At 42.8% G+C, this 17783-nt stretch overlaps 1 pseudogene; it reads left to right on the top strand.

Moving 5' to 3' along the window:
• Positions 1-12521: 12521 nt before the first annotated feature.
• Positions 12522-17572, top strand: LOC133930232 (uncharacterized; annotated as a pseudogene).
• The last annotated feature ends 211 nt before the right edge of the window (positions 17573-17783 follow it).

Genomic DNA, 17783 nt, shown 5'->3' with positions numbered 1-17783 from the left:
AATGTCATCTCATATTAAAAGAAACAAATGGCTCTTGTACTGGATTTATAATGGGCATGAACTAATAGACTGTGGGTTATATAAGTTGTTTTTTAGTGTCTCCTATGTGAATTGTGTTATAGATAACAATTATCTCAACCGTTGTACATACTTTTAGGCTAGAACAGCTCTTTGCCATGACTTAGTACTTATTTGGTGAAGCTTTAGCTCTAAAAATTTTTAGAACAAGTATTTTTAGAATTTTTAGAGAGTACACTAAAAATGTTTAAACGAATCATTTTGTTTACATTCTAAACTAAAACTAGATATTTAAACTACTTTATATTAACTTATAAACATCAAATCTAAGATGAAGTTGGGAGTTGAAGCCCACCAAATATCATCTTAGATCATAGCCTGAATGAGTCTTGAATTTGTATTACTATAACCATCACAAGTTTTTCTTTTTACTAGAACATATGTGTGTTCATCTCCCATCAAAGTACCTCTCAATGGACCACCATGACCATCGAGCTAGTCGCTTTCAGTTTCATTCGCTGAATGTCAGCAAGGGCCAGTGAAGTTAACTAGACTGTAGGGGGTGAATTCAAGAAAATTGATAGATTAGATTTAAAATAAGCTACAAAATAAAAAAGATGCTGAAACGAGGAGTCACAACTCACCTTCATCACCAAAGAGCTCCGCCCCTGGCCCTTGTGGGACACAAGAATGTCATCAACCCAACACGTAAAGAAATTTTTACTACACCAAATCGGAGGATTGGACGCCCATCTAAGAATTGATTATGCTCCACACATGCCCGAGAGAAGCTGCATCGATGCGTCTCAAGGTTCTGCACAAGGGGCACAAGTAATGGTTTGGCCAACCTTTGAGCAAGAGACGATCTGAAGTGCACATGTGGCCTTGCACCACAAACCACGGGAAGAATTTGCACGTGGATGTCACTTGTCACACATGGTTTACGAAGGTTTTCACTGGTGGTGGACCCAGCATAGGCTTGTAGAGGATTTTCTTCTTCTTTCTCCTCTGCTTTCACCTTATCTTCCTTTTTTTTTCTTTTTTCTCTTGTAAAAAATGGAAGGAGGCTTGGAGGGCTAAAGGGTGCGGCAGCCATTAAGGGGGAGGGGGCTCAATGTGCGTTTGTAGCACCGTGGCATGGTTTCATAGCGAGACGAGCCTCGTAGATGTTAAGCATTTTTCTTTGAAGGCTGCCAGATGACGACATATTTCTTTGAGGGAATATGTCGGATTACTAAACTTATGATCGATGATGGGATTCTTGTTAGACCCTTCCTGCTCCATCTCTGACGAACTCCATAAACTTTGGTGAGGTTTAGTGTTAGGGTTCGAATTTTTGAGGGATTCGATGGTTTTTGAGCTATAGAGGGATGATTGGGGAGTTCGATGGCCCTGCGATGGTGATGGGTGGTGGAATCGTGGTGATGGAGGAACACGGGTTGGCTAGGCTAGTGGTAGGGATGTTGTCCGTTGAAGTGGTTAGCGAAGAAGTGGGTGGCAGGAGCCGTCAGAGGCGAAGAAGGAGGGCAGCGTGAGAGCGTCTCGCTGAAGCTGAAAAAGAATGTGTATGGAAGCGGGTGGCCACGGATGGGGAAGGCCAATGGGCCTTTCTGGCGTCGGATGGGCAGCGGACGACGACGCTGGGTGAGGGATCGGGGATAGATGCGATCTTGGAGTGGTTGGGAGGTTGTGGATGGCGACATTTGTGTAAGGAAGGAGATGGGTGAATCTGCACAGCTGGATTTTGATCCAATGGCCCAAGAAATGACTGATTTGAGGCCACTAAATCAGGCAACAGATTGCTACGCAAGTCCTTTTTCTTTTAGAGAAATGTAACAGTTTCTAGTACTAGGAACTTTGGGGAATCACTGTACGTCAAGCTTGCAGTCGGAACAGAAGTTAGTTGAGGCCGGCCCCATAACCCAGACGAGCGTATCGACAACAAACAACTCACACCTACAGACATTGCCCGAGCAAATCAATGGTTCGTGTGGAGACTTCTTCTCACGACATAGCCATCGAAGGAGAAGCAGCTTTTTTTTTTTAGGAAACGAATTGAAGGGTCTAGCGCTCCATTAAACCATGATTGGTACAAAAGTTATTAAATAAGTTATTACATTCACAACATTGCAAAAACATAAAATAACGATTACACAAGAAGGACGTTGACTTCTTTGAGCTTCTTTTGGTTTCATCGGAGAAGAACTCCACGAGCTGAGCACCTCCAGCGCCTAAGTTGTTCTTGGTTGCATCAAGAGCCGTGCTGAACTTTGTTGACAAGAGTATACAGAGATCACCCTGACGAAGAGATCTACATACTTGTCGCCAACCTACAAGAGGTGTCCACCGTGATTACGTGAGAACTATCAATAACACGCCCTAACCAAGCGCGTCTCAACTTGTCGCTTTACTTGTTGCTAGATAGCCTATGGTTATTTTTTATTTTGATTACGTATTCTAGTCTTAAAAGCAAAAAGAAACAGTCTTAATCTAAAAATTGATTCCCATAATACATAAATCATATATTGTATTACAAAAACCCACCATACATAATCTGATAAGAATGAATTTTTCTATAAAATCTAGATGGTGACAATCAACAACAAAAATAAACAGAATCTTAGACACCCCAATTACTATTAAGGTACACAGTGATTGACTAAAGCTAATCTAGCAGCCCCCATTATAAGGCAGCTACCTGTTAGCATTGATATGCACAATCTGCTCATAAGGAGCAAGAATCAATATGCCGTAATGGCATAATTTAACTGCCATAATTAGCCATAATGACCATATGAGCGTAATGGCAGAATCAGTCCGCCATCTCACGTCATAAGGCTACTTCCCATGTTTTGTCTCTTAGATGATGTCTAAGAGAAGAGAGAGTAAAAAATTAATGTTTAGAAACAAATTTACTATGGACGTACGTGCCTTGCTGGTTTTTTAAGATTTTTTAAAATAATTTATTATCTTACAATCGTCTAAGATGGCTCAAAGAACTAGTTTTTTTCATAAGAAACAAGCTCATTCACTACGTAAAAAATAGACAAATGAGACACAATTTAGTGACAGATCATTATATGACTCGTCACTTATGTCGTCTCGGGTCATGATAAGGTATAGATCCGTCACAGATATTAGATAAAAGGTGACGGATCATAATATTACCCGTCATTTATGATATGAATAACAGTTAATGACTACACCCGTCATTTATAATATGATCATAAGTGACATGTCTTCCTGCACCAGTCATAAGTGACAAGTCGTGTTATGACCTGTCATTTATGACTTGGTATAGGTGATGGGTCCCCCTGATCCAGTCATAAATGACAGGTCGTAATATGACATGTCACTTATGATAAGTAATAAATACATGTTATATTATCAACTGTCATTTATTACATGGATCTATTTTAAGAGCTCGTTAGCCACTCTACGAGTGAACAATCACTCAACAGTGTCGCTCGTACAGTGCTGATGATTTTTACCGGCTCTGCTAGAGATTTTCTAATATCTTGTTGATTTGAAGTTTGAATTGGTGCTAGATCTTTGAAGGTTTGTATCTCTCCCTTTCCCCCTCCTCTAATCTCTATTTGGTAGATTTGCTGTGCTTTGCGTTGTAATAGGTCATTTTGCATCTTTATCCAAAATCTTAGTACAAGTGAGTTGTATTTATGTTAGATTTGATACTAGATTTGTCTGATCTACCGCGAGATGCCACATATGCTACTTGAAGAGAATCCAAGCAGACCGAAGCTTGGGTTGCGAGGAAACATATGCAAAGATTCACAACTTGATTCCGATATCAAATGAGACAATCAAGTACTCCTACAAGTATTCTGATAAAAAAAAACTGACATCAGATCCTATACACACAATTATGACATATCAAGGGTACAATATAAATGAATACATATTTTACACGGTTGTCCAAGATGAGAAGAGCATATACCAGAACAGTGGTGTTCATATAGATGCTTATGACAATGACATGCAAAGGGGAATATACTATGGTCAAATAGAGGAGATCTGGGAGCTGAACTATTTGAGATTCAAGGTAGCCCTGTTCCGGCGCTGTTGGATACATGGGGCAAATGGCGCTACTAATGACAAGTATGGATTTACTAGCGTTGATCTCAAATATATCGGATACAAGTCTGAACCCTTCGTACTCGCTAAAGATGTTCACCAAGTCTTTTATGTGACCGACACGACAAAGAAAAAACGTCAAGTGATTCTCGTTGGGAAAAGACACATCATCGGAGTTGCAAATATCGTCGATGAGGAGGAATTCAATCAATTCAATGAAATCCCGCCTTTTGCTACTGCAATCATGCCATGCCTTTCGCCGACCGAGAAAATTCCATACCTACGCTCCGACCATAATGAAGGGATCCATGTCAAGAAAGCACGAAAATGACGAATTTGATTTGAGTATCGAATTTGTAATATTAATGTCAAATTTGAATTTTAGGTTTCTAAGTTATTTAAATTTGTAATATTAATGTCAAATTTGAATTTTAGGTTTCAAGTTATTTGAATTTTTGTTCAGCTCAATTTTTTTCTCTTTTTCAAGTAAAATGTGACCAGCGAAATTAATCAAACATCACTTATTATAATAGGTGACGAGTAAATAATGTTACCCATCACTTATTGTAACTCATAGGTGACGGATTAACATTATTACCCGTCACCGATGCTCTAAAATAAGTGACGGGTGATTGTAATAGGTGACAGGTAAAATGTATCACCCATCACCTATTAGCTGTATGTATATATTGGTTGCGTCTCCGCGCGCATCGCCTAAGTCATTTCCCACTCGCGCGCCTAAGTTATTTCGCGCTAGGGTTTGCCGCCACCCTCCGCCAAGCCCGTCGCCATCGCCGTCGAGCCCATCGTCGTCGCCACCGAGCTCGTCACCGCCGTCGCCCTGCCGACTATGCCCTCTCTGCTCCCCTCGGAGCCCCGCCGCACTTGGAGCACCGCCATCGCCCCCGAGAGCACCATGATCTCCCCCACACTGAGGTACGCCCTTGCCCCCGCTCCTCCCCCATCTTTACTCGATGTTGAATGTTTCAACTACATTGGAAAGAGACATTCGAGTATTGCGCTCTTGCACCAAGTTCTTGGTCTTAGACAAGTTGGTTCAGTGAATAGATCAGCACATCGTGCTATTATTTGTTCTTGCTGATTTTGTAGCCAGTCCAGATTTTATTTATTGATTATGATGTTCAAAGTAGTCACTCTAGATTTTGTACTAGAAAATACGGGTTAGTTCTTAAAAAAAAATGGTGCAAATTATAATCAAGTTTCTGACATATCTTGACCCAATAGAAAGTAATTTCTTGCTTTTTCTGTTTTCCTCAGTTAGGTTATAAAGAGGTTCTTGTTTTTCTTATAATTATGTTTCTAGTTTTTGTTTACTGTCAATGCTTATTTCATGGTAGAATTGGTTGTCTTGATGTCCCGTTAACATCGTTATTTTGTTGGTCATATATCCATTTTGGGTACTTTGAAATATGGTCATTCATAATTTCATAGTACGTGTTATCTGAATAAGCTCTTACTTTGTGAGTTTTCTCATCTTTCTGTTCTGAACAACACTATTACATACTCTAGTTGCTTGATGATGAGTTGATAATTTGAGACTGGGCAATTTATTAAGTACATTAGTTAGACCTGTGATACACTAGTTCTGTGATTTGTGTAATAGCCCCTGGTGATTTACTTTAGTGCCTCTCACTGCCTTCTAAATTTGAGTACTGAGACACATTTTGTGTGTTGATTGTACAGTGGGCTATCTGTTGTGGTTCCGATGACTAGTTTGTGTGACACTGTTGTTAGTCCAGAGATAGCTTACCAATTTTGATTCTGGATAATGAAGCTGGTTCATCTTATTTTTCTATTGTCAGTACTTGATTTGAATCTTGTTTTTGTGTCCTTTTGATTATCTCTGACTCGACAACTATCGTATAGTTCTGTTCAATATATGAGCTATTTCTGTTTTGACACAACAACACAACTTCTGATGATGTTCTTTAATTATTGAGAACTCAGTCTAGGGTCTAAGAACTAGTTGAGAACTTGATAAATTATCCAGTCAATGATGTTTTCAATAGGACAATTAGGGGACAAAACCTTGTTAGTCCTAGGACAATTGTCATTCATTTTTTGAGATCACTATTATACATAATATGCATCTGCTGTCTAGAACACTCTGTATACATGATTTTGGAAACTGATTTTGTGCTTTGATGTCATATCTTTCAAAGGTCATGTATATTTGGTTCATTCTATTATTTCTTTATCTATGTTTATTTAATATGAGATACATGCTCATATTGTTTTTCATCTTCTGAAAGCAATTATACGTACAATAGCCATGTGTAGTTCCTTGGATGCTTTAAACATGATGACAGATACCTGTGCTTTTGAAACCGTCCTGCAAATGATGAAAAGAGATAACTATTTACCATACATATGAGTGCAAAGCTCAAGTGTCACTTGGTGTTCTAACTCGACTCATCAAGACTAGTAGGACCAAAAGACAAACTTAGACGACGTGATTACATAGCTGTAAAATGAATCATCGACGCGTAAGTTCTATCAGACTTAGTTTACATATTTAACTTTTCTAACATTCAAATACTCCCTAATCGATCCATCTTTATGCAGGGCTTTTGACAAGTACATTCGAGCTCAACCTGACTACAACGAGGAAGACGGCCGCAGACTGACACACAAGATCGACTTCGTGGTAAGTGCTACCAAACAGATTGTCAAATGCTCCCTATTACTGTTTTTTTTTTCATTTTGATCTTACACTAAACTTTCTTTCCAGTAGTGCCATCAATAACCACCGAGCAACGCTTGCAAATTCTATGTTGCGTGTAACATGCTCCTCACGATCTGCATGAAGGATATCAAATCCTCCGATGTAAGTTCAATATGAGATTATTCGTAACTAGTTTCAGTAATTAGTTTAATTCTATGATAACGTAACATTGATTACGCGTCAAATTATGCAGAAACTTGATGCTCTTTTTTTCGACGATGGTGCACTCCCGGAGATTCGACGACGGATCACTGAGTTCTTGGTGTTTGAAGTCATCAGCACACATGATGAGTTCCACTATAGAACCCTTATGTTGTGAGGTCTTATGTAATATGATTTGATCGAAACTTTGTAATATTTGTGATTCTGTATGAATTGACTGGAACTTTATAACCTTTGCGATTCTGTGATCAATACTATTTGAGCTAGTGTTTGTCGATATGGATTTGGATGTGTTGATGTTGATTGCAGGGAGAAGGCGGCTGTCAAATTCTAGCTACATTCTAGGATACAGCCAAGAAGCAGGTCAATCCAGCACGATAACCTATACATAAGTGACAGGTAACTTAGTTTCCCGCCACAAACTAAGTTACCCATCACTTATGTCTCTCACTCCAACACATAGAGACACTTATAGGTGACGGGTCACGATTATTACCCATCTTCGATGATATCATTGGTGACGAGTCTTTACCCGTTACCAATGACTAAGCATCAATGACGCGTTTGAGGTGACGGATGTGTGACCCATCACCCATATCCGTTATGACCTGTCACCTTTGGCGTTCTTTCACGTAGTGATTCTCTTTCATCTTTAAATTACTTGCCACACTATTTTTTTCTTAGGTAGACACCTAATTAATGTCTAAGAAATTAGCATTAGGAGTGGCATAATAACCATATCAGGAGGATATTTTCCAACATGAACACTGAAGAGAGTTGCCTGGTATTGCTGCTAGAAGATACCTTGATGGAAAATTTTTACCTACGATAAGGCTTGAAATAATCTAACCCTTAGCAGGGGGTGCTGTGCCGGCTTGCAGATTTGTAGTGTAGTGGCCTTGTGTTTGCGAGGGGCAGCTCTGATGGTAACTGTGAACTCTGACGCTTGTATCTTCATGTGTCCGGGTCGGCTGCATTTCCGGTGATTATAAGTTGCAGTGTTGTTTATCTATCTATTGTAATCGTGTAACAATAAAACATCTATTTGTTGTGTATCACTAGCTAGTTAGTTTAGGTGTGCAACGGCTAGTGCATTATGTGATTATTTAATATAAAGTGAAAATCGAAAAACTACCTCAGCAATCCCATGGAATGCTTTGTTTTCTTCTTTTTTTTGGCTAAAGCTCATTTGAATGATTTTTTACCCCTCTCACCTGATTTCCTGACCACCAGATCGTGACACAATTTGTGTTCTTCTCTGACTTTGGTGACCTCAAGTGAGGTTACAGTTAGAGTTTGGAGGTTCAGGTTAGGGGTCCATCGGGGGATCAAGGGTTTAGAGGGAAGGCCAAGGGCAGTGGATGAGCCCATTGAAGACGATCTAGCAAGGTGGTAGCCAGGAGCTGCGGACCCATGGCAGGAGACGAGAAAGCAGGGTGGGGTGAAAGCAAGGATGCAATGGAGTAGCTTGCTAGAAAAGGGGAATGACAGAGTGAGGATAAAGGTGGGGCTAGGGATGGCAACGGGGAAATTCCCTGTGGCAGGTTGGCCCCCGCTTGCAAGAAAATTCCCCATTTCTAGACCCGTCCCCATTCCCCATCTCAGGGGGTATTTTCTTCGCATCCCCGTCCCCACGTGAGGATGGGTATTGATGGATCCCATCCCCATTATAAACTAATAAAATAGCAGTATTAACATAGAATATAATATTTTAACTTTACATTCAATATGATTAGCACAATCATATTAACATAACATATAAAGATAGATGCACATCACTAGTAGGAAGATTAAAAAAATACAAAATAACATAAGATAGATATCTAAAATCATAAAAATAACACAAAATAGATGTTTAAAACCACAATTTGTGACTTTGTGAGAAAATTTGGGGCTCATGGGGATACAGGGTTGAGGGACGGGGGAACGTACCTACTCTCACTGAAAAAATCCCCTAAGAGCCCCATCCCTATCCCATAATAGAGGCAAGGAATAGGTCCCCGTTGACATCCCTAGGTGGGGCTATGACTCACGAGGGTTGCTTGTTGGCATTAGAGGAGAAGCCGAGGTGGGGCGGTGGGCAGAGAAGGAAAAACCAAGTGAGAGTGAACCCTAGACCCCTTAATTCTTTTTAACAGAAAATTTCATCCATACCATCAAATCTCACGTGATACCTAATAATACCATCATTTTTTATCACCTTCCATTCATACCACTACCCGTCCAAAATTCTTTCACTTGTAGCACCAAACGTTAGCTCCTGTTTGGTGTGAACATTTTCTCTTTTGTTCCTGGTTGCATGCTACCATCGAAAGACAAAAATACCCTTGGTACCTATGTTGTTGTTGAGCCACCCAGCGCTGCAGCACGACCTTAGGCTAGCTGTGCATAGTTACGACGAAGCTTGGAGTATGTGGAAAGGCCAAATTGATTCTATCGTTGTGCTTCGGATGTTCGTGCGGTGTTTTGGAGGTAGGGAATTGGGCCACAGCTCATCGGATGAGGAGATAGATGCATACGGTGCTCTGGCTAGAGTTGGAGATTAAAGGGGCTCCCGACGCTGAAGCGCGACGACGGAGGGTTGCTACTGCTGTCCCATGCCATGGATAAATTAGTGGTGGTCTCAATCAGCACGGAGGAAGGCCGGAGTGATGGGCCGACAATAATTGATGTAGGAGAAAAAAACCACCTAATGCGGTTGCGTTTTGACGAGGGGGGGGGGGTGGAAACAAGGTTGCGATGGGCTTCCTTGGAAGCCAAGTCCCTCAGCCCCCACGTCGCTCCCATGGGCGACACGGGCGGCCGCCACACCCGCACGCCGCTAGGAGGCTCCTCCATCCCTCTCGCCTTGTTGTCGCCTGAGCAAGCCACCGGAAGCCCGAGTGGCTGCAAGGACGGTGACGGCGGGGCCACGCTCCCTCGTGACGTCATGGCGGCCCTCAAGCTCGGCAAAGTGGAGGTGCTTGGCAAGGGCGGCCGGAGGTGAAAGCCACTTGCGGGGGAAGCCCGGAGACGGTGATTCCATGCATGTCCACACCGTCCTTGAGGTGGCCAATCGGATCTACGTGCAGCGGCCATGATCACATCTATGGTGGCCGGTCCTTAGGGCACCTTCCTAGATCTACGCATCGATGGTAGGATCCACGCACCGTTGGTGTGGTAGCTCCTGAATCCCCCACAAGGTGACGTGGTGGTGGTCATACCCATGCTGTGATGGCCGGATTCGGCGCATGGCGGCGCGAATCTAGGTGCCTACAGGTGCGGTGGCTCGTGGTAGTGCGGCCTAATGTGCAAAGGTGTGAGGCGGCGATGGCAGTGGTGGGTGGTGGAGCGATAGTGTGGCAGTGGTGTGGTATTGCAGGCACCGGGGATGGTGTGACGGTGACGGTGTGGCAGTGAGGAGGCCAATGTAGGTTGGCGACGACGGCAACAAACTGTCGTTGCTATTGCTGCTCTGCATCGAAGGCTGCTACCTTTGTGCTGCTATTCAGCTGGAACGGTCGGTCGCCAAGCTCTGGTCGACGCAGATGTAAGAGGCGCTCCGGTCACCCAGATGTGTTGGATCTGAGCGGCACTTGGTGTCTGGGGCATTCCAACCTCAAGAACGGCGACCAGGTGGAGGGCCGCGGTGGCACGCGACTGCGAGGGCGTCTGGTGGGTGGCATCACAATGCGGCAGTGGTCGCTGCCTAAGATATGCTCCCAGCGTCCCAGGGTAGCGAGGTGTGGAGTTGGATGGTGGCGAGTTTGCGCGGAGGTGTGGAGCGGTGGCCCGGTGGTGTGGTAGTGTGACCTCACCTGCGGAGGCGCGAGGTGGTGAGCGCGATCAAGATGGGTGGTGCAGAGGTTCGGTTGCACGCGGTGGCCGGCGACGGTTCGGTTCAACATGTGTGGTGGGTTGGTGCAAGAGCTTTGGGTGAAAACCTTCTCAGCGTTTTGCCGATGTGGACAATGGCGACATCCTTGGGCATTGCTCTTCTCCTTAGAGGCTTTGTCGAGGTGCTCCTATTTCACTCAACCCTCGGCGGGTTCTCCGGGTGGAAACCCAGATCTAGCTCGCCGGATCAGGCAACGACGACATATTCGATGTCGTGTCCTCCTTGGAGGCGTTGCCTTGGAGATTACTGTCATGTGTTGGATGTCCGTCGACATTGCGTCGAGGTGCTCTTGTTTCCCCCCAACCCTCGTTGTGATTGTCTACCGACGTTGGTGTAGATTGATGGCAACGATGACACATTCTAGTGAAGTTGAAGCTTCTGTCTGGTTGTGGTGCTTGTTTCGACGCCTTGGGGTCTGCGGGCCTCGCAACGAGAGGCGGTGGTCCATTCAGATCACTTGACAAGGTTTTTGTCTCCTTGGAGCTGCGCTCCACGGTGGATCAAGAAGGATGGCCATGCTTAGGGGAAGTCGAAGCTGCTGCGTCATGGGCGTGCGACGAGCTAGGCAACGATGATGCGAGGCGGGTTTGTTCTTTGGGGATTGTGTGCGTGAAGTGAAGCGATATCAAGGCGAAGGCTGAGGCCCGCCGTGGTGAAGTCGAAGCTGTTTTGTCGCTTGGCGACCAGCTTGACAACGATGACACACGACAGATTCTATGATGTGGTATTGCGGTCTGTGTTGTTTCCTAATCAACCGTTTTAGACTCCATTGTTTAGCTTCTTTTTCTTTTGCTTAGTCCATCCGGCGAGCTTTTTCTCATTTATGATGTTGTATTTTTTCTTTTGGGTCCTTGTACCTAGCCTTTTTTTCCTTCTAATGAATGAAAACGCAGCTCTCCTGCTTTTTCATAAAAAAAAAAAAGATTGGCTTCCCTACTTCCAGGGAATGCTGTTGGGCCGAAGGAATTGATGCGGGGCTCACCGTAGGTAATGTGCAGGTGCGGTGGTGCTCCCGTCGGAGTTGGAGAAGACGAGCGTAGGGGCAACACTACGAGGGCATATCAATGGAGAGAGAGGTGGAATGATGAAGCAATGTTTAGGGCGGTTTAGGGGTGGCTGGAGTGGGGGTGGCAGCCTGATGAAAAAAGCAGTGGTCACCGGAGGTAATGGAGGCGGCGGCGGTGTAGGGAATGTGTCCCGCATCAGGTCAAGCAAGGGACAAACCGGATGATAATTTCGTCCCAAGTAAACGCTATTAACAGTCCTTGAGGCGGCAGAGTTTTTTAGTGGCACAAGTGGAAGAATTTGAATGGATGGTGGCACCAACGGAAGGTGGCAAAAAATGATGGTATTATTAGGTACCAGGTAAGATTTCATGGTATGGATGAAATTTCCTTTATTAACTATGGAGAAGAAAGATTTTTTTTATAGAGTTGGGTAAACGAATTGTGATTCAGTTCGTTCTGGACTCTGCATTCGCCCCACCGATCATCGTGAAATAAAATTTAACCTGGCGCTGCGATCTCTCGTACGAAATCCCCAAACGCATCCGGTTACCCGCCATCCCGCCACCACCGCCGCACCAAACCGACAACGCTCGAAGCCATGCTGGCGAGGGTACGCGCCATGCCGGCGGTGGCGCATGGGTCCGACGCTCACATGCGTCGCCACAGGTGCGACGCCGATTTCGAGGATTACGTCCTCGTCTACGGCTACGACCTGCCCGGCCCCGGCCGCCCGGCGTCGCTGGCGGCCTGCTACGCCTCGGCCACGGGGTGGAGCGCGTCAAGGACGCGCGCGAGGGCAAAGACGACGACGAGCCGCCCTTGGGCGACAAGGTCATCGTCTTCGTCGACGTCGTGGTCGGCGCCTGCGACGTCGTCGTCGGCGTCTGCGACTTCGCAGAGTACGCTCGCGGCGCGCTGGCCCGCTTCCGCGGCGGCGGCGGTGGCGATGCGAACTCCAAAGTCCAAACCCTGCTCCGTCGAGGGTACGGTGGCAGTCCAACTAGGTACACCTTGAACCAAATCGTCCATATGCTCCAATCGACTGCTTAATTGTTTGTATTGCCACTAGATTGGAGAAATTTGACGGGTAGCGATACCTTTCTTTTAGTTGACTTTCTTAGGATACTCTCACGATCACGAAGCTACGATTAAATAACTAAATCTAATCTATGCTCACGATGTTGGGATTGTTTTGGAGATATGAAAAATATCTTTTAGATTTTGTTCATCGAAAAATTTATTTACCACAAGGGCTGCAGGGAATCAAATTGCTCAACTACCATACTGATGCAAATTTGCAGTAGCTTGTTCTTATGTTATCTAGTAGTAGTTCTTGGTTCCTGTTGTAGAGAAATTTGTATAATCTTCTATGAGTTCAGACTTAGGGCAGCACCAAGCACCCTTTGCCGTTCGATGCTTGCGGTAAGAACTGTGTCGTTTGAGCTGATGATGAAGACGATATGAACCTTTACACTATCCAGATTGGAATAATTTCTCCTCTTTTTACATCTTCAACATTTCACACACAGGTTGCTGCAGTATCAGCGCCAGACAAAAAAATTATGATTCACGTAGTGGAAACTGAATTTATAAAGGGAAACAGAGAATGCTGTGGTGTTGAAATAATTGCCCTCCTTACAATGTAGTTTTTGTTGTTGCAACGTATTAGATTAAAAGGGTAACTTGACAGTGACCGAATTGAGAACGATGTGTCGGAGACATGAACGAGATCAGATCATTGCCATCGTGAAAGAATCCCCGAAAAGGGCAAATATGATGTTCAATTTGAAGATCATTTCTAGAGGTGTGTCAAATTTCTTCTTTTCAGATTGGTCTTTCATGGTAAGACTCGAGAAACCAAATTAAAATATGCTTTAGTTTATTTGTGACGAGTGATTGATAAAATTGTGGATTTGATTTGGTAATTTATGAGGTTGTAAAAGCATGTACATGTATTGCTATTATGATCATGGCTAGCCAAAGTTGTAAAGAAAATCGAGTTGGTATGTTTGTCTCTGAATCCAGGAAAAATATACACGCCGGATGGTCTGGTGCTCTGGAAGTTAATACGCCAGATGGTCCGGCGTTTGAACGGAGTACATGCCGGAGCATTTCATGATAGAGGATAAACTTGAAGTACACGTCAGATTGTCCAGTGTTGGAGTGAAGTGAACGTCGGAGAATTTCTCACAGAGAGGTTGCAAACTAGCTTTGGCGGACTTAAACACGTTAGATAGTTCGGCGATGGGCATGAATGCACGTCGGACTATTTCTTGCTCAGAGGATTCCAAACGGAGAGCTCTGCTGAGTTTCACACACAGGATGGTCCGACGCTCAGAAGTAATGTGTGTCGGGTCATCTGGCATTTATAATTTTTCTGAGATGTGCCATTTTTATAGGAATTTTTGTTTTCAACTAACTAAATATGGAGTTGGGAAATGTGTTTACTTGTCTAATATTATACAGGTGATAGATGCAACTTGGTGACTGATGGCGGAATGATTATGGCCAAGTAGGGTGCTTAGTGCCGAACGATCAAGGAGGCTAGATGGAGTCGAGGGTGATCCTGATTGTGCACGTGGAGATCAAATAAAGTATAAGAAGATGGATGAAGATGACGTGTTGACAAAGTTAAGAGAAGGAGATGCTGATGCAAGTGACAAGGCGTCTCGAGGGATCAGGAGCGGGAGAGACTTGCCGACGATCAAGATCGCAAGACGGAGTACACGTGTCAATATTAGGATGCTTGCATAAGGTGTATGCATGTAGCAATGAGTCACGTTTTGAGAAACGTGCGAGACATTTTCGCGGTTTGGCCTAAAAATCATGGAAGGATGGAGTACATATAACATCATAGCGAATGTTGCGTCGAGACGAAGCTAAGTCGTAAAGGCGTCACAGTCATCCAATGGATAGAGGAGAAAACAGATCAAAATGCCTCAGTGGTAATTAGTAAACTATTGTAAATGAGGAGTATTTTGGAAACAAGAAAACTTAATACCTAAGCTATCTCCTTAGGCCTACAAATACAGGGATATGGCTATAGGAAAGGTTTGAACCAGCCACTTAAATCCCTTGAGCTATCCATACTAGAGTCTCGTGCTAGGGTTTTTAGAGGAGAGGAAGATGAGTGCTTAGCCTATGTATTTTAGAGTTTTGTGAGGAAAAATCTTTTAGAAGTAATAAAGTTTATTTTTCTTCTCATGCTTGTATTCATCTCCTTCTAGTTTATCTCTATTAGTTCTCTTGCTTGCAAGTTTTTCGGTTTTTGATTGTGATTTTTGTTTTTGTATTTATGCTGAAATTTTTCACCTTGTCATAGTCATTCTTCTCGTTGGGAGAGCTATAAAATTCACATATTAGACATAAAATTAGGTCTTAAATTCTTTTGTTTCTAAATTATCAACTTAGAGAGTTTCTTTTCCAATACCTATTGTTTTGAATCAAAGTGTTTATTTCTTTAAGTTACAATATTTTATAGATACGACTTATGAAATTAGTTTTAATAGAACCTAGGGTTCATATACAACTATGAGAATCATGATTTTATTTACGTTCTTGATTGCAACTTGCTTATTTTTAGATTTTGCTTTCGCTTAAATTTTAAGGTGCATTAGGTGAAACGAAAGAGAAAGTCATTCGATTCGAAAGAATTTGATAAGATGGTTATTCACCTTATCTGAACGTCGTTCTACATTCTACTAGCCTAAATTTGCTAACGTGACAGTCTGTATTGCTTTGCTGCAGGATATGTTGTGCATTATATGTCGAGCAAATGGACAAATATGTGGATGATTTGCCCTAAACTAGATTTGATGGCAGTAAAATGTGTGTCAAATACGTGTCGCAGAAACATCACACTCAGAAATTCATTGACAATGTAAATGAAGTCTTGGCACTGCAACATGGCAAGGTGGTTGAAGCTCTCGAGATCAAAATTAACTTTGACAGCATTCTAGTTGATCATCTGGATAACTGGGTCAGTTTTTCAGCAGCAGCGTGCTCAAAGAATCTAGCTCTTGATTTAGTGCCAAAAAAAATTTGGGACCACAATGAACGGTGCATGTTCCCCTTTAAACTTTTTGATGGAGAAACCATGTCTCTTTCAAACTACCATCCCAGTTTAGTGGTTTTCCAAAGCTCAAAATGCTTGACCTGTACTTACTACACGTCTCTAGAAAGGACCTTCAAAATATGCTGTCTGGTTGTTTTAATCTTGAGTGGTTGAGTATTGTTAGATGTAATCTGAAAGATGAGATAATAGTTGATCGGCCGTTATTCAGATGAGGATCACCCGATATCGCGTGTCGTCGCTGATATATAGAATTAGATCCACGTATCAGCGACAACGACGAAATCACCGTGATGGGGATCCGGATCCTGCCAGTTGTCTCACCTGCTATACTTGGGTGTTGCACACTGCGAGATGAAAAAGATCAAACTACATGCCACGAAGCTCCGGACTTTTATATATGAAGGAGTACTGCTGACTGTTGACCTCAGTCAAGCACAGGAACTGAAAGTTGCTGATATTGCTTTTGATGGTTTTACAACTTTTGACTATGCTCTCTCTGTGCTTCCCAAAGCGCTTACAAGCGTACAAAATCTGACGTTGCATGCTCCTGTTCGACTAGAGATATGTTCTTGGAATGCTTTGACTATACTGACATTTTTCTCTTGTCATGGCTCGTGGTTTTCTATATTTCAGTCGCCGGGTTGCTGGAAAATATATCCAAGTTTTTTCAGCTGAAGCATTTAAAGTTGCTTTTGTTTCAACTTCTGAAGATATGGACAACATTGTCTCTCTGGCATCTTTTCTGAGGGCTGCCCTTCTCGTTGAAGAGCTGGAGATCCATGTAAGTAGTGGCGGATCCAGAATAAAAATAACCGATGTCCTACTTATTAATCTAGAAGTTCGAGTGTTCAATTTGCTAAGCTAGAGGATGTCCTATAGAGCTGGTATATATGATAGATCATTAAAAAATAAAAAATCACTCGGTGTCCTATGCACCCCTAAGCCTCAACGTCGGTCCGCCCCTGCATGTAAGTACTCGTAGATTTTCTCGATAAAGTTTTTTAGCCTTGAGGCATCTTTTTAGCCTACTATGTTCTATATGTTTCCTTGAAGTTTTTTTGCACATCCATCAGCATTACCATTTTTTTTGCATGTAATATAATTGTTCTGATGTTACCTAACATCCACCTTCATTGTTTATTATCACGAATTTTGACAGATGTACTGGTGCGCGATTTACAAATTACAAGTATACTGACCATATCATCCTTTTATTCCAACTTTTGCAGTTCAATGTTTCTGGCTACGCGAATGCAAAAATAGGACATCTCAGGAGCTTTCCGAAGTGTCAATATAAGCATCTGAGGATCATGCGCATTACAGGATTCAAAGGGATCAAAAGCCAAGCTGAATTTCTAGTTCACGCGGTGGAAAATGCACCTACTCTAGAGGTCTTAACCATAGATACAACTAACAAAATAGGTATCCCTTTTTCCAAAAATGTTAACACCTAGGTGGTCATATCGCTAGAAGCTGCCTTAAAGGGAAAATTTCACCAAAGACGAAGCTTCATATATTATTTAGTTGAGTTAGAACTTGACAGAGACAGATAGTGTATGAAAGGGTGCCAGGCAGTGGTGTTGTATACGGATAAACTGGTTCCTGTTCTTATGCATTCCTTTGTTGATCGTTCATTCATGTATTTTTAAGAGAAATTATAACTTTAATTAAGTTCTCAAGAGCACTGTAACATATTGTAATCTTTGGCTTACGTTTTGTTTTCACATTATTCAAATTGGAAACTGAACTGACAACTTAATTATTAATAGCAATAGATTATTGATGTATTAGTGTATATGAAAACTT

The sequence above is a fragment of the Phragmites australis genome, chromosome 10 (assembly GCF_958298935.1).
Source record: "Phragmites australis chromosome 10, lpPhrAust1.1, whole genome shotgun sequence".
In the NCBI taxonomy this organism is placed as follows: domain Eukaryota; kingdom Viridiplantae; phylum Streptophyta; class Magnoliopsida; order Poales; family Poaceae; genus Phragmites; species Phragmites australis.
The sequence above is the reverse complement of the archived record's forward strand: the minus strand, read 5'-3'. Positions and strand labels throughout refer to the sequence as shown.